We start from the raw sequence: 17,522 nt of genomic DNA, 5'->3' as shown, positions 1-17,522 counted from the left end.
GGAAACACAGGCAGCAAGACTTGGCCCCTGCCTCCTGAATCCCAGAATCCGGGGGGTGACACTTACAGCACTCAAAAGCTTTCACTTCTTATTCCCAGGCTGCCTGGATTTAAGGTCCATGTTTGTGTTTGAGAGACGTGGGTCACTATTTGCTGGGTGGATGGAGATGGGCGTATTTTCTCCCTGCGGGTGCCCTGCTTAGCTCCTGGGGGTGTGTTGTCTGTGATACAATTAAAGGTATTGTCAATGCCACAGAAAAGATGGGCGTCCGCCCCACGGGACACGGAAAGCTCATCCTGCTACTGTAGTCAGGAGAACCACAACTCCTGGGCCGGGGCTGCGGCCCAGGAAGGTGACCGGAGTCCGCTGCCAAATTGCCAGCCTGGAGGCCTCATTTCCATGCCGTAATCCCATAAGCAAATAGTGTGATTGTATGAGTTGAGGGTAATTTTTCACACTTCACAGTAGCTGCTCAGTTTGCCTCTTGATTCTGCTGACTCTACTAGGAATTTGCACAATAAAATAATGGAAAAACTACAATAACCAGTGAAGCCAAACCAAAAATCTCATTCTATCAAACTCTCAGAGCAGAAAGGGCCCACGGGCCGCGGTCACCCCTCTCCCCTCCAGTGCCCGTGTCTGCAGCTTTCCTCCCTCATTCAGGCCTGGCAGGGCAACAGCTCAGCTTGCTCTGTGGGCGTCTAGGGTGCTGTGTTGGGTTTACCTTGCCTTCCTCCTATTACTTGGTTTTGCCGGATTTTCATGCCATACACGTTTCTGAGCCACAAAGCCAGGTCCCTGCATGGAGCAGACTCCTGATGTAGAACAGAGGTGGAGGCCTGGAAGAGACATGTCCTAGAGGCAGGACAAGGTCCTCCGTCCCTGTGGCTGGCAACGCTCCCTGGGGGGCATGGCCAGCTGGGGGCTTGGGAGTAGGAGAGAAGGCACGGTGGTCTTTGTAGGCTTCTCTTGGGCAAGGGGCAACTTGAACTGGCAAGAGAGAGAAAGGGGTGAGTCTACTTGCAAGCTGAAGGCTGGGGATAGCTCTGCTTGTCCACGCTGACACCTGTTAGCCGCAGTGGGCTGGGTTGCTGGCCCCAAAAGACCTGTCCACGTCCTAACCCCCGAACCTGCGACTTTGGATTCATTTGGAAAAAGGGCTTTTGCAGATGTGATTAAGTTAAGGATTTCAAGATGAGAAGGTCACCCTGATATATCTGGGTGGGTCCCCAATTCCAATGCCAGGTGTCCTCTTCAGGGAATGGAGACGGAGATTCGGGACTCAGACACATGGAGGGGACGGAGCCTGGGATTGGAGCCGTGAGGCTGCAGGAATGTGGGAGCCACCAGAGGCTGGAAGGAGCCTAGAGCCTCAGGAGTCAGCACAAAGGCGGGAAGGAGCCTAGAGCCGCAGGAGGCAGCACAGGCCTGAAGACACTTTGAGTTTGGATTTCTGGCCCCAGACTGTGAGAGGATACACACAACTTGCTTTATGCCGCCGAGCTTGTCGTGGCTCCTTCTGGCAGCCCCCGGGCCTCGCACACGGGCTCTCTCTAGCAGACCCCGAGTCCATCTCACCCTTCTGCAGGCCCTGTGAGGTCCGCTCCAGGCTGTTCCCAGGCCCCAGAGCTAAGCAGTGGAGACTTAGAACTGTCCAAGCCGAGCCACACGCTCAGAAAGTGAGTTGGGATTGCCTTTCTACAGAGTTTTTCTCATCAAGCCGGTAGGCTGGGTGGGGGCTGTTTTTGTGGACGGGGGTCTGAGAGATTTGCCCAGTGTCGCAGACTGTCTCCAGGCTCTCTCCTTACCTTCAGTCAGCAGGGTGGACAAGCAGGGGCTCCTTAGGCCCGGGGCTGCAAGGTGGCCGTGGGCAGGCAGAGCATGAGAAGGACCTGCAAGAGGAGGAGGAGGCCCTGGGGCTCCAGCCTGGGGCAGCAGCTGTGGAGGAGGGAGGCAGGGAGGGAAGGCGGAGGTGGGGCAGCATTTCCCCTCTGCTGTCTCTTACGGTCGGGGGTGTCTTGGCCTCCTGATGGGATGGTGGGTCACTGGCAGACAGGAGAGGGGTACAGGCTGTGGGCCAGCCATGTTCACACTCAAGTTCTTCACCAGGGCAGAACCAGATGGAGAGACAAGGGGCTGCTGACAGAGCGGGGGCTTCAGTGAGCTTTTTACACGTGTCCGACATTTACCCTCTGGGTACTAGGAACAACCACTAACCTAATAACAAACGTAGACTTTTTCACTTTTTGTTCAAAGTTGGGAATTTTAAAAAATGTCCACAGCCAAGCGTGCCGCCCTGCCCACCGCTCCGCTTCCCTGTGATGTCACCCTATTTCCATAGCCCCTAGTATGGGATCATCAACCCGCCTCCGATGGAGAGGTCTGTGAGCCTCTGTGGAAACTCGCTCGTATTTAAATGCTGTTTCTTCTTGTCTAGTTTTCCTATCAGCAAATCATCTCTCACTTTGGTGTAAATTAACTGTCCTCCTTCAGTTTTCTTTTCTGGTTTTCTAGATCAAGCAGCATCATAGGAGGCACATTAATGGTTTTATGTTGAAGTAACGGAGAAAGGTCACTTTCTCCCAGCAGAATCGTGAGGCCCTGCAAAGCTCCCCAAATATCCATGTTTTCCCCACACTCCCCAGTTTCCAGGGAGGGGCACGTGGCTGATTTTCCTGAGTGAAAGGTAAGCGAAGGGGTGTGTGGCCCAGGCTCACTGTGATCTGGTGCCTCACTCCCTCCTTCTCCCATTCTCAAGCTGGGCTGGAAGTTAAGGGCTGAGATGGGGGAGCTGCAAAGGGAAGAGGCTGGGTTCCCCCATCACTACCCAGAGGAACCCATGCCAGAGAGGCAGCTGGCTGTCCTTGGGGCTGGAGGGTTGGTGGTGCCAGTCCCATTTCTTGGGATCTCTGAGGAAGAAGAGCAGTGGGGCACGTGGTTTTGCATTTCCACCTCTTGGTGCTGTCCACATCACACCTGTTGTAAAAGGTCAGCGTGGAAGCCTGGGGCAATTCTCAGCTTGTCTCTGATCACTCACTGCTCTTATGATGTAGGGCACCATTTAACCCAGGGTAACAAAACCTCCGTTTATCAGGCCAAAGGTAGAGAGTGCTGGGCTGGTAGAGTGACTCTGCTACCTCATTAAATGGCTTCAAACTCTGAGCCCAGGATAGCTGCTCTGGCTCCTGCCATCACATCTGCATCCCAGCTAGCTGAAAGGAAGAACGGGCCAAAGGGAGTGCATGCCTATTACTTTGCAGAACATTTCCCAGAAATGGTGCCCATCCCTTGTGCCTAGATCCCATGGGACCGGCCTAGTCACACAGCCACACCATGCTGCAAGAAAGTCCAGAAAAGCCTGCCTCTTCTGGACAGAGCCATGTGCTCAGTTACACTTGAGGGTATCTCCAAGTTTGAGTGACTGGAGGTTGGCAGAGAGCTGGCAGCCAAGCTGGGGCTTCTTCTCCTGGTGGGTCTGAGGCCAGCTGGCATGAGGTCTGGTCAGGCATGAGAAGGCGGGAGGTGAGGCTGAAGACTTGGAATTTACTGCAAAGAGGTGTTTCCAGAGTTCACTGGCCTGTGGTTTTCTCAACATGGGCACTGCTTCCTGCAGCACAGCAGGTAACCAGGGGAGGAACTGGAGCCCAGCGCCGCTCGGTCACTTTCCTGTCATCCATGTCACACTTGTCACAGATAAAGTCTGCAGGTTTCAAAGTGTGTGGTTCCCCTTCCTGTATCCCAGGAGAGCTACATGCTGGGGGTGGAGGTCTGCAGCGAACCTCCCACCATTCAGATGCTGGTTGCGAGTGTTCTGACCGTGGCTCGGACAAGCAGGGGTCACTCGGAACTCATTTGGTTCGATGGTGTTGGATAATTCCTCTTCCCTTTTTTCCCAACTGTTCAACGGTATGCTTTGTTTTGGATAGAAGCGGACTCCCTCCCCAGCAGAGAGCGGGAGGCAGGCATTGTGATCCCTGTGCACTGAAGAAGCTGGTGTTCTAAAGACACCCCGCGTGACACGGCCTCATATTCTGGAGCCAAACAAACTTCTGGGGGGGATGGTGTCTCCATTTCCCCAACCCCAGGGGCCCAGCTGGGAGGACACAGCAGGCAGGGCTGCCCCTTGCTGATCCTTCCACAAGACCTGCACTCAGTCCCCACATCGACGGGCACTGCCCACCCAGACTGCGCCTACTACGGTGCGCAGCACCCAGAACCAGTGCTCACAATGGGAAGCCAGGACTTCGGAGAAGTGGGAAACTGGAGCCCAAGGGCAGGGTGCTCAGGAGAGACCCATCCAGACAGCAATACTCAAGGCCAAGTGAGACCCACGACATGCAGCCAGGGAGAAAGCAGTGCCTGCCCCATCCAGACCCACGTCCCGTCTGCCTGTCTTAGGCCTGTCCGGGGTGCAGCCAGGAAGGGTCTGCACACGTGGGCCGAGGCTGCTGACCACAGAGGGATGAGGGCACTGACCACAAACAGGGACAAGGAAACTGACCACACACAGGACGAGGACACTGAGCAAGTACACAGGATCAGGTATCATAGGAGGGAGTGAAGAACTCCCAGCAACATCCAGGAAAGAGCGCTGCAGAGAGACCAGGGTGTGGGCAGAGAGACCCGGGTGTGGACAGGGAGACCTGGGTGTGGACAGGGAGACCCGGGTATGGGCAGAGAGACCCGGGTGTGCATAGAGAGACCGGGGGGTGGGCAGAGATACCCGGGTATGGGCAGAGAGACCCAGGTGTGGACAGGGAGACCCGGGTGTGGACAGGGAGACCCGGGTGTGGACAGGGAGACCTGGGTGTGGACAGGGAGACCCGGGTGTGGACAGAGAGACCCAGGTGCACTGCAGACACACAGACCAGGCACACCCTTCCTGTCGGCAGCCATTCTGGGGGTGGTGCCCCCTCTCCGAAATCAGCAGCACGCCAGCTCCCTGTGCTCCGTGTGACAAGCTGCCGGGGACAAAGGTAGCACCCGGGCTTTTCTTCCTCATTCTAAACCCCACTGAAGCCGCAATCTCCAGGGATAATAGCAGCTTGTTAACAAACCCTGTTTGTGTTGCATTTGCTGACAGAGAGACTCCCCTGGGACCACAGCAGCAGGCACAGCGTTCCCGTGACAGAGATCGATGCCACAGATCGGGGGGTGGAGCCACCGGCTCCCCAGGCTGAGTCCCCTTCCGGTCTCATGTCCACACTCCTTCCTCCCTCCAAGAAGATCCCAGGGAGGGCAGTCCCGCCTGGATGCGTCCCTCACTCCCCATCAGGTGGCCCCAGCTGCTGGGCATTGGGAGGTGGCCACATGGAGACATGGACATGAAGGCTGGGCAAGTGTGGGGACCAAGCGAGCTGGCTGCGGGACACCCACCCACCCTCTGAGCTGCACCCAGACCACGCCCTCTGTGCTCTGGACCCCAGGAAGCAGTCAGCATGGGGGGGGTCCCACTCACAGGCCCCGGTGCCTTCCACCTGGGCAGCTGCCACGTGCACCCTCAGGCTTCAGACTCCTGGCCGTGGGGGCGGTGGTGTGGGCCCCAGGCCGTGTGTGCAGAGGCACTGGCCCTCCTGTGCTGGGCCCACAGGGAAGCCGGTTCCATCTGCAGAGTCTGCAGGTAACGGGGTCCCAGGCCAGGCGCTCCCTTTGACCCCTGTGGGTTTGTTCCTGCCACCCGCTCTGTCCCTCCCTGGGTGCCCCCACCCCCAGATCTCCTGCAAGATGGACGTCAGGGTCCTCGGAGAAAACGGTTCCGTGCTGGGGCCACTTTGACTCCCAAGGACCCGGTGTCCGATGGCAACTTGTAACCCCACCCCTGTAATGAGAATGAAAATGAATTCAATTTGTATCATTTCCTATTAACGTTACTGCCCTCGGCCTGAGATGGAAATTGGGAGATGGTATTTTCTACTGGAGGCATGTGGGTTTTTTTCCAGGCAGTATTAGAATTTTAATCCTTCATGGTCTGAAAAGCATTAGAATCCATTAGCCGTCTGCAGCGCACCGTCTCCACTTGCCATGAAGCCTGTTCCTTCTGAGGGGTCCCGTTGGAAGGCAGCAAAGGGCCCCACAGTGCTGGGGGTCTCGGCTCTCAGAGCAGCACCAGGTGGGCCAGACAGGACCCAGGCAGCGTCCGTGCCGGCACCTCCAGGGGCCAGACGTCGTCTGTGAATGTGGGCCGAGCTCTCAGAAACAGGGATCATTGGATGAGAAGCCACCTGGGTGCCTAGGGAGCCTCCAGGGTCTCTCCCACCCTGGTTGGCTGTGGGTCCAGGGTCCACCGTGGCACACGGCTCCAGAGGCTGCACAGCCCCGTGCTGCCCCGAAGCTGGGCTCCTCTGGTTGGGGCTCTCCGGATCTGGGACATGAATTGTTCTCCCAAGTCCATGCCACTGCCTGGGGACATCCACCCTCCCCCTGTGCCGAATCATCCACACACCCATGCACAGCCTGGCTGCCTTCTTGTCCTGTGGCCCCGCCTACAGCCGCCTCGTGAAAGGGGCACTCACAGTGTTGAGCGCCCACAGAGTGGCTCCCTGGGGCACAGCCTCACCTCCATGCCTCCCGAAGGAACCCTGTAGTAGCAGCAGCAGGACCACCCTCCGCGCTTGACAAATGAGGCGCCTGGGGCTTGGAGAAGCTGGGTCACTTGCCCAGGGCCACTGGCAGCCTGGGTGGGCACCCGCTCCTGGCCACTGTCTGCGGGCTCCCGGGTTAGTGGGGGCACCTGTGCTGGGATTTTACTTCCTGGGAAACGTTCTTATCTTGATATGTGGAGATGGTGCACTGTGGCACTTGGGGACACGGACAGTGACTCTGCACTGGAAGCTTGAATCTTATCCTCTGTTCCATGCTTGTGTCTCTGTGGGTGACTGACTTTATCTTCCTGTGCCTCGTTTCCCTAACTGTAAAAGAAAAATAATTTTCTCCCTAACCTACAGGGTTATCAGGGTGACCAGCATTAAATCATCCAGGGGTGGCTCCTGACATGAGTGAGTGGTGAGGAGGCTGTGGCTGCAGCCTTGAACCTCAGGATAACCCTGTATTCCTCGTACGCTAAGGAGAAACTGAGGCACATGCCCCACCCGCTCACGGTCACGGGGCAGAGGCCAACGGACCGACGGTGCCTCTCAGGCCCCGGGTCTGCACTGGCTCCTGTCCGCTGCCTTGCTGTGGGCATGAGGAATGGAAAGGCTTCCAGAGCAGGGTCTGCCTCTAGGGGTCTCCTCCAGGCCAGGTGCCCTTCCCAGGAGTGGCGGCTCCATCTGTCCAGTGCCTTCCACCTGGACACGCACCCCGTCCTGGCCACCTGAGCGATTGTTATTCTGCACACAGAACACCCAGAGGCCTTCTGGAATGGAGCCGTATTAATAACTGTGCACAAGCACCCACCGGGTATGGAAATTCACAGTGAAGTTAATGATGTCATTAATATTGTGCCCGGCTCCGCAGCCGCCTAAGTGGGCCACCCGTTCCTCGGTGGCCATTTTTCAAGCTGCAATCTCGTGCTGTTCCTGGAAGAGCCGAGTGCCCGGCCACTAACCAGTCCTCCACAGATGCCCTTTACGCTGATAATGATCTCCTTTCCTGATGAACTCGCCTCTGCTTCCCTGAAAAGCGCTCCTCCAGGCTGGCATGAAGCAGGCGTCCAGTTAATTAACTGCCTCGCAGGGAGACGTGTTCCTCCGTGACTTCTCTCTGCTGGCCCTGCCCAGCCCTCTCCGTGTCATCGAGAGAACTACCCGGCTGCCTCCTACATGGGGGAGGGCACTGGCCCCAGGCCAGAGGGGCGTCGCCTGCCCTAGAGGACAGCACACGTGCCGCCTGTTTTCCTAATTTAGTGGCATAAGTCGAATACTTGCTACCACACAAGCTGAAGGTGTCTGCTGTGCTGAACCCACATCACACAAGGTGTGACCCTGAAGCAAACCAGTGGCGATGTTTACTCTTCTGGGTTAAACTGGGCCTGTATTCGAGGCTGCTTTCCACTAAGTAGCAGCTGTGGGCCTTGGAGGAGGCTCTGCTTTCTCCAATGTGGTTTCCGTGAATGTCTGTGGGGCTACTGATACCCCCGTCACAGGCCACACAGACCCCGTCGGCACCCACGCTACACACCAGGTAGACGCAGTGGGGTGGTCGTCTCTACTCACAGGCTCCATTTTAAAAACCAAAAGCAGAACAAACAAACAAAAGACCCACACAGCCTCCGTGAATTATTTAGTAATGATTAACGTCAATTTTTCTCTATCTGGGAGATGTACCTGGCTCTGAGCCGCCCCCTCTGCAGAGTCCAACAAACCTGGTGCAGCAGCCCTGAGCTGAGAGATCTCCACAGAAAACACCCAGCCCTGAGCTGATGGAATTCCACCCAAAACACCCAGCCCTGGAGCCCAGGTCCTCTGCGCGTGTCCAAAGCTTCAGTTTCCAGAGGCTCTTGTAAGTGGTGAGAGGAGACAGTGGAGACCCACGGCCTACTTTTCTGGGCTCCCCAGGATCCCCAATATCCAGGTAAAAAACCACTGATCCAGGTCTCCTTTCCCTCAGGAAGAAGGAGGCCCCGGAGGACATTCCTTTGTCCCAGGTAGGGATTCAGTCCCCATCTTAACCCCGAGGCCTCATGTCTTTGTGGACAAACCACACGGCCAGTCCCACTTTCTCCCCCATCCAGAATCCCCTGGGACACACGTATCCACAGGCTACTCACAGCGGCCTGGATGTGGGTCCCTGTGGTATCCTTGGTGGGCACTGCCCTGGTGCCTTGGGTTGGGGGTGACACGGCTCAGGGCTGCAGGCCAGGCCCTGGAAGCAGGGAGGAGGCTTGGTGCGAGCGTTTGGGAGTGCTATTATCTCACACGCTCGGCACACTTTTGGAGGATGAGAGGCTGTCCCACTGTGGGGGGGAAGGCACTTCGTGGGTGGTCCTTTTCAGTGCATGGCTCTCTGTGTGGCGCCACTCTGCAGACCCTCCAGAAAGCACCTGCTCAGCGGGAGGCTCCACAGCACGTGCCTCTGCTGTGAGGAGGCCAGAAACTCCCAACACTGCGGTAGGGACGTTGTTGAATTGAACCTTTTTAGATAAGGCTGGTCCCTCAGCAAAAAGATCCCACTTCAGAACGACAGGTTTCGTTTTCTCATTTGGAAGCCTGAGATCAGAGGACGTGTGACAGAATAATTCCTGTGATGGAAAGCAGGGTCTTCGTGTCTGACTGTGAGTCTGCTGGCACAGACGGGGCCCCCAGGACCAGGGCTTCTGAAAAGTGAAGGCGGCCGGACAATGCGGGCAGTGGCCACAGTGCGCAGACACTGTGCTGAGTGTTTTCAAGATGCTGTGAACTCCGGTGCGAGAGTGGCCTTGAGCCACAGTGCCGGCAATGGGCGTGGACCCAGGGTGCACCCAGGCAGCAGGCCTGACCCACAGCTCTGTGTCACACCTGGAGGTGCTGTGAAGGGGCCAGAGGAGCCTGCCTATGGCCCAAGCCTCTGTGGATGGAGTGTGGAATGCACGGGAGGAAGAGGCCCAGCTCCTGTTTGGGCTTGGCGGGTGGAGGTGCCCTGGGACTGCCAGGTGGAGGTCTCAGGGCTGGTGGGGAACGTCGCTGGGGAGTGGCAGGCTGTGTGGACGGGAACATTGCTGGGGAGTGGCAGGCTGCATGGACAGGAACATTGCTGGGGAGTGCCAGGCTGTGTGGACGGGAACATTGCTGCTAGGGAATGGCAGGCTGTGTGGATGGGAACATTGCTGGGGAGTGCCAGGCTGTGTGGACGGGAACATTGCTGGGGAGTGGCAGGCTGTGTGGATGGGAACATTGCTGGGGAGTGCAAGGCTGTGTGGACGGGAACATTGCTGGGGAGTGGCAGGCTGTGTGGACAGCAAGCAGGAAGGATGAGAGTAAGGGCTGGAAAGAAAGAAGGCAGAACGGGCTCATGCAGCAGGAGGCTGAGAGCTCCAGGTGCCTTAGAGAGCTCTAGCAGGGGCGCGGAGGCCAGAGAGTGTCCTGGAAGCCAGAGGACAGGCATTTCCAGCAGGAAGACGGAGGCTGGGGGTGTCTTGGAAGAGAGAGGAGAAGGCGTCTCCAGCAGGGAGGCAGAGGTTGGGGGCATCCTGGAAGCAAGGGAGGGAACAAGGTGTTTCCAGCCAGGACTGGCAGGCGGGGGGTCGTCCTGGAAGTGAGAGGAGAAGATGTTTACCTCAGGGAGGCGGAGGCTGGGGAGTGTCCTGGAAATGAAGGAATAAAGTGTTTTCTGCAGGTGGTCACCATGGACACCATCAAGAAACTCAGACGCTGGCCATGTGCTTCTGCAGGTCTGGTTGTAGCTGGGAGGGGCAAGGGACAGGTGGGAGCCTCAGAATGAGAGGCCCGTTCCTAAGGGAGGAAAGCCAGGATGATGGAAGCTGGAGCCACAGAGCACCCTGCTGCACCCACTTGGTGGACTTTTGCCAGAGCTGCTTGGATCCCTTTTACTTCAAAGTCAACCCTAGGCTTGACCATGGCCAGCACTGCTTTCACCCCCAGGGCATGGAACGTCCCTCCCTGTGCCCAGCCCTGCATCCAGTCAGTGCCCAGCCCTGTTCAGGAGCCCTGAGCCCACGACTGGCAGGTGGTGACCTGAGCTCTCTAGAATGTTGGGAGCTGTGGGGGCACCGTGGGACTTTTACAGAAGATACTTTCCTATTAACCAGTAATCGGGAGGTGCTGGTTCCCACCCTGATCCTTGTGGTCTTTGTATTCCACGTTGGTTCCTGTTTGGACTGCATTTTCCCACTGGCTTCCGAGGTCATGAATTTCTTGAGATCTTTGCAATCTACCATGTTTCTACAAGGACACTGACACTACTCTACAGCAGCCTCCTGCTGCCTCATTGCGGAAACTTGCTTGCCTCTAAACCGCCAGCGTCAGCATGAGGGAGCCCAGCTGGGGCGCGGAGCAGCAGGCCTTCCGTAGTTCAGGTCGTGCCTGCCATGTGTTGACAGACCCAAATAACCAGGAGAGGAAAACAACCCACGTGTGTACACACAGCCTCACACACACACACACACGTACATGCACAGGTGAGCACACAAACAGGAGCACACAGTGAATGCACACACACACAGATGCTCTGAAAACACATGCATGGGCACACGTGACTACACGCACACACTTGCATGCATGCACACACATGAACACATGGGCACAGACATATACATGCATAGCTGAATGTGCTCGAACGTGAGAACACAGTGAATCCACATACACAGCACACACTTGCATGCATGCATGAACACACATGCACACATGGGGATACACACACATGCACACATAGACATACCTATGTGAATGTATGCAAACATGAACACACAGTGCACACACATGGACACTCAGAAATGTGTGAACACATAAGGGAACATAAGCACACACATGCATGGGCACATGTGACCATAGATGCACACACAGGAGCACACATGCCCATAACATGCACACATGTGAACACACACATGCATGGTGAGTGTGCACAAATGAGCACACAGTGAATGCACACACGCTCAAACATTTATGAACACATAAGAGCACATGTACATGCAGTGCATGGGCAACACATGACCTCGGGCTCACACTTGCCCACATGCATGCATGTGCACAAGTACACAGGCAGACTCACACACATACACAGGCAGACTCACACACACACAAATACACAGGCAGACTCACACACACACTTGCACACACATGAACACATGAGCATGCATCTGCAAAGACTCAAACACATGCATGCACTCAAGTGCACACACACAAACACACTAAAAGTATGTTCCCACGTGGAAGCCAGGACACAAGTGCACCCGGTCTCCTGAGCTTATGTCCACGGTTACTTCTCCCCAGAAACTACGGGGAGCAGACTCGGAGCTTAGAAGTACTCTGTAAGCTCCAGGGATAGTGGCTCCATCTCTGAGTCCCCGAGTCAGAGGGATGTCCCCAGGGGTCAGGCAGGGCCCTGACACTGGAGAAGGGATGGGGGGACTTAGGGGCCCAGGGGAGGAGGTCCCCTCTCTTCCACCCTCCAGTGGCTCCTGTCCAGAGACTGAGGCCCTTGTCGCTTGGGTGTGACCCTCGTGTCCAGTGGCACCGGTGCCTGCACCTGCCACTTCACCGTCTGTACCCTGAGCTGGGTGGCAGCTCCACCCTTCCTGAAACTGTTTTGCTGCAATGAAAGCTTGATGTTGAGGAAACTGCTCAGATCCTGTTGAGAAAGACACACAGCCCTTTGAGTGTTTTACCCAATGAATCATTATAATGTTTCCAGTGGGTCCAGGAGATGCAAAGCATCCTTGAATCCGTTGTGGTTATGGGCACGGAGGAGGAGATGGCATGAGAGCTGCCTTTGGAAAGGGGTCAGCAGACAAGGAGATTCCCTGAGTCCCTGCAGTGGGCTCTGTGCAGGTGTCAGGGCTTTCAAACCATGGCATAGCCACTAACTGCAGGAGGCAGGTGGTTTCAGCCACACCAAAGCCTGAGAAGCCAGCAGCTGGCTGGGAGCAGAGTCTTGCAGAGCAGGTGTCCTCGGTGGTGCCATGCAGGGCAGGGAGTCATCCCGGGTGAGCTGTCCCGGGTGGGAGTCATCCTGCGTGGGGAGTTCTGGGCAGGCGGGCCCTCCTGGCAACTTCCCTCTGGAACTAGCCTGGGCATCTCTGCCTGCTCTGGCCTCCTGTGCTCACCCTGACCTGAGCCCCAGGGACAGGGCCTGTCGCAGCCCGAGGCTCCAGGGAATGTGCTGCAGCCTGGCCTTGGGTGCTCCTTTCCTGTCATCCCAGGGACGGCAACAAAGGAATTGGTGTCAAGTTGGATGCTCCTGCCCCTCTGCTCTCAGACGGTGGTCGGTCTGTGCGTAAGTTCTGGGCTCTGAGCTGGTTTCCACTAGAGATCCCCAGCATCTGGCCTGGTGCTCTGCCTCCTCGTCCAGGGCTTCCAAAGTCACTCCAGGCTTTGTTCTGCTCTGATCGGAATCGGCCACTGGGAAATTCAGCCATTGACGTTGAGGCTGCTGGGGGCTTCCTTGTCACCAGAGTCCCCTGTCCCCTCCCTAGCGCTGCCTGGGGGTTTCAGAGGGAGCCTCTCCCTCCCGCTCTTTCCTCCTGTCTCCTCCTTCGTCCTCCTCCCACCTCTGTTGCCCTGTCCTGTCTTCTTTCCCTCTTCTTCTTCTTCTTTGTTTTTTTTTTTTGTAAAGTTTCCCCACCTGCAGTGTCACCCAGCCCCTCCCTCCCTCCCTCCCTCTGGCTGGTCCTGCCCAGTCCCTCAGAGGCTCCTCCGTGCATTTTACCTGCACTTTATTTTTATTTATTACATCTTCAGAGAAGGTGTTTCCCTCCACTTGCCCATGTTTCAGGCCCAGCCCTGGCTTGCTGTTGACAGTTTGGAAGTCCTGGCATTTCTCCGCCTCTCAGGGAAGATTTGGGGGTGCATCTGATGTCACTGTGGCTGGGGGTGTCTGGGGGCCGGACACAGTCAACACCCTCTGGCCTTGCGGTGCACTCAGGATGTGCCTTAGGGAGGGTTCTGGAGAGAACAGGGGCCTCCTGGGGTTCTGGTGCCCTCTGTGTCTGGATCCCGATGGCCAGCCTTCAACCTGGGGTTGGCACCGTTGTCTCTGGGGTGACACAGGGGTGTCATAGGGATGTCGTGGGCATGTGCGCAGGGACCTGCCTATCTGGTGGCGTGGGTAGCAGCCGGGCCTCCACTCCCAAGACCCGAAGAGGGGACAGATGATGCCACCATTGAGGCCACAGACTGAGACCAGCCCTGAGGCCCATCCATGGTCACGATCAGCATCTAAGCCCCTGGGCCCGGCAGGAGAGAAGTCGCCTCAGGAATGTCAGACACCACGGCTTCATGTCTCTGGCCACACGACGGCCCGGCTACTGGACGGAGCCTGTCACACAGCCCGCAGTACTGAGTCAGGGCCCCGTGCCCACAGGACGAGGTGGTGGACAGGTCCAGGCAGCAGACACTGGGGACTGACTCTTCTCCCTCTGCGTGGGGCTTCTCCTGGGCCTGCCTGCATCTTGCTCACCTGCAGGCTCGGCAGCATCAGGACAGTAAAGTGCCTCGCCATGTGGGCCATTTCCCCTGCTCTGTCATCTTTAAATAGACAGGGGAGCTGCTTCTTTGCAAATCTGTCAGTACTCGGTGTCCCGCGGACCTCTGCAAGTCCACGGGGCGCTCCAATGTGGAAGAACCTTTCATACATAGTCAGGGGCTGTCCTTAAAGGAACCTCTTTTGCGGTTTTCACAGACACCATCATGGACCTGAGGACAGGTGCGCAGGGGCCAATCTCGACAGCTCAGTGAGGGCAAAGTGAGCTCCTTTCGTTATTATTACTGGCTACATAGTCAGCAGGAGAGAACTTCCGGGTCTCATGCACAGAAGGGTGTGTCTCAGCCAGCCCTGCTGCTACGTCTCCACTGACTGAGGGACTTGGAAATGAGACATTCACCTCACAGTTCAGGAGGCTGGAAGTCCAGGGTAAGGCAGGAAGAGAGTGGACGTCTGCTGAGGCCCTACTTCTGGTTCACAGGTGACACCTTCTCCTTCTCACTGCTTCCTCAGTGGACAGAAGGGGCAGGAGAGTTCTCGGGGTCCCTTTTACAAGGGCACTGCTGCGGACTGAATATTTTGTTCTCTCAGCCTCCTGCTGCTTGAGTCAGTTCCGCCTTCTTTCTTTCCAGTCCTTACTCTCATCCTTCCTGCTTGCCGTCCACACAGCCTGCCACTCCCCAGCAATGTTCCTGTCCACACAACCTGGCACACCCCAGCAACGTTCCCCGCCAACCGTTAGACCTCCACCTGGCAGTCCCAGGGCACCTCCGCCCACCACGCGCAAACAGGAGCTGGGCCTCTTCCTCCCATGCATTCCACACTCCATCCACAGAGGCTTGGGCCACAGGCAAGCTCCTCTGGCCCCTTCACAGCGCCTCCAGGTGTGACAAGGAGTTGCGGGTCAGGCCTGCTGCCTGAGTGCACCCTGGTTCCACGCCCATTGCTGGCACCGTGACTCAAGGCCTCTCTTGCACCGGACTTCACAGCATCTTGAAAACACTCAGCACAGTGTCTGCGCACTGTGGCCACTGCCCGTATCGTCCGGCCGCCTTCACTTTTCAGAAACCCCAGTCCTGGGGGCCCCGTCTGTGCCAGCAGACCCACAATCAGACAGGAAGACACTGCTTTCCATCACAGGAATTATTCTGTCACATGTCCTCTGATCTCAGGCTTCCAAATGAGAAAACGAAACCTGTCGTTCTGAAGTGGGATCTTTTTGCTGAGGGACCAGCCTCATCTAGAAAGGTTCAATTCAACGACATCCTTACTGCAGTGTTGGGAGTTTCTGGCCTCCTCACAGCAGAGGCACTTTCTGCTGAGCCTCCCACTGGGCAGGTGCTTTCTGGAGGGTCTGCAGAGTGGCGCCACACGGAGAGCCATGCACTGAAAAGGACCACCCACGAAGTGCCTTCCCCTCCTCCCCACGGTGGGACAGCCTCTCATCCTCCAAAAGTGTGCCGAGCGTGTGAGTTAACAGCACTCCTAAACGCTCGTACCAAGCCTCCCTGCTTCCAGGGCCTGGCCTGCAGTGCTGAGCCGTGTCAACCCCAAATTTCTGTGTTGAAATCCTAACCTGCAGTATAAATGGGATTAGTGCCCTCAGGAAAGGCACTCCAGAAAGAACTGTTGCTCATTTTCACAAATGCAACAACCAACGGAGAAATCAACTGTGTGCAACTGAAAGGGGACCTTCACCGGAACCCAGGCGCTGGCTGTGATGGTCACTTTTGTGTGTCAACCTGGCTTAGCCACAGGGTGCCCAGGCAGCTGGTAAAATATTATTTCTGGGTGTATCTGAGAGGCTGTTTCTGGAAGCAATTAGCAGTTGAATCCATAGACTGAGTGAAGACCCACCCTCCCCAGAGTGGGCAGGCAGCCTCCAGTACACTGAGGGCCCCAGCAGAACACAAAGGTAGAGGCAGGGGACTCCTCCTCTCTCTCTCTTCTGCTCAGCATTGGCGCTCCTGGTCCTCAGATCTTGCAATGGAACTACCCACAGCTTTCCTGATTCTCGAACTTGCGGAGGCTACACTGTCCATAACTGTGTGAGCCAATTCCATATGATAAATCTCCTTCTATACTTCTCTATACACGCCCCACTGGCCCTGGTTCTCTGAAGAACCCTGATGCGCTGGCACCCTGATCTTGGGCTTCTGAGGCTCCAGAACTGTGAGAAATAAATGTTTATCACTGAAGTTCCCCAGCCTGGGATATTCTGTTATAATCCCCTGAACCGACTGAGGCAGGCATGAATCCCATGCACGGGGGACACACCCTCACGACTTGTCACCACGCAAAGGCCCAGCTCCCTATTCCATGCCCTCGGTGGGTAGGGATTCAACACGTGAAGTTGTGGGACACACTCAGTCCATAACAGGAGCAGAGAGGCAGCCTCCTCAGGTCTGGACGCCAGTACCCTGGGTGCAACCGCGGGACCCTGGGAGAAGATGTTACCTTGTGTTTGCCGTTTTTAATATGTTTTGCTTTTATAATATAAAGTCAGTATAGAAAATACTGTACATATTTAAGTCTATGGAACCATTTATGAATACATTGTACTGCTAGAAATGCAGGTCATGTTCTGTTGCTAATAAACAAGATGATTCTGGTGACCTCCTGCCGTTGGCCATCGGAGGCTGGGGCTGCATCCATCCCTGCGGGTCATGAAACTTTCCACTGCATTTTCACTGTTCTCTGATCTGGGGGTTTTCAGCCTATAAAAGTGTCTCTTCTCCCAGACAAGAGTGAAGATGGTGAAGGGGTGTTTTAGTTCGTTTTCCTCTCTCTGCTCTCTGTGGCCTCACTGCCATCACGATGGAAAACTCGTAAATGAATCATAAGTGAATACACCCACCCTGGGAGACAAAGCCCCTCCCGTGGCCCCGCACACCCCCTTTAGCTCCAGGTTCTCTGGCCCCACTCACAGCAGCGCTCCGAGCCTCACTGTCTTCACTGTCTTTGTTTCCTTTCCTTACATACTGTGTTTTAAATAAACTTTTGATTTGGGACAATTTAGTGGAAAAGCTGCACACAGAGTCCCCACATCCCTCTCACCCTCTCAGTTCCCCTGATGTGGGCACCTCCCATGGCAGGGCATAGGAGGCCCGCATCCCTCATCCTCTCAGTTCCCCTGATGTGGACACCTCCCATGCCATGGCACAGGAGACCTGCATCCCTCTCACCCTCTCGGTTCCCCTGATGTGGGCACCTCCCATGCCATGGCACAGGAGACCCACATCCCTCATCCTCTCAGTTCCCCTGATGTGGGCACCTCCCATGGCGTGGCACAGGAGAAACCCACTCTGGTGCATGCCTGCTACGCAGTCACTCCAGCTGTTATTTGGATTTCACCCTTTCCTCTGCAAATGTCCTTTTTCTATCCCAGGCCCCAGGCCCGGGCACCACCACACTGTCCCCCTCGCAGCCTCCTCCTGGCAGCTTGAGGA

At 56.3% G+C, this 17,522-nt stretch overlaps 1 long non-coding RNA gene across 2 annotated transcripts; it reads left to right on the top strand.

The window, feature by feature from the left end:
- Positions 1–12,225: 12,225 nt before the first annotated feature.
- On the top strand, positions 12,226–17,052 carry LOC117096296. 2 transcript variants are annotated; one of them, XR_004442441.1, is made up of 3 exons: positions 12,226–12,373; positions 12,794–12,867; positions 13,366–17,052. It is a non-coding gene; the product is annotated as an uncharacterized LOC117096296 (long non-coding RNA). The 2 variants fall into 2 exon arrangements; XR_004442442.1 differs by having other exon boundaries at positions 12,226–12,867; positions 13,366–13,436; positions 13,675–17,052.
- The last annotated feature ends 470 nt before the right edge of the window (positions 17,053–17,522 follow it).

This window comes from Trachypithecus francoisi, unplaced genomic scaffold (assembly GCF_009764315.1).
Source record: "Trachypithecus francoisi isolate TF-2019V2 unplaced genomic scaffold, Tfra_2.0 Lachesis_group14, whole genome shotgun sequence".
Lineage (NCBI taxonomy): Eukaryota > Metazoa > Chordata > Mammalia > Primates > Cercopithecidae > Trachypithecus > Trachypithecus francoisi.
Note: the sequence above shows the minus strand (reverse complement) of the source record. Positions and strands in the feature narration are given on the sequence as shown.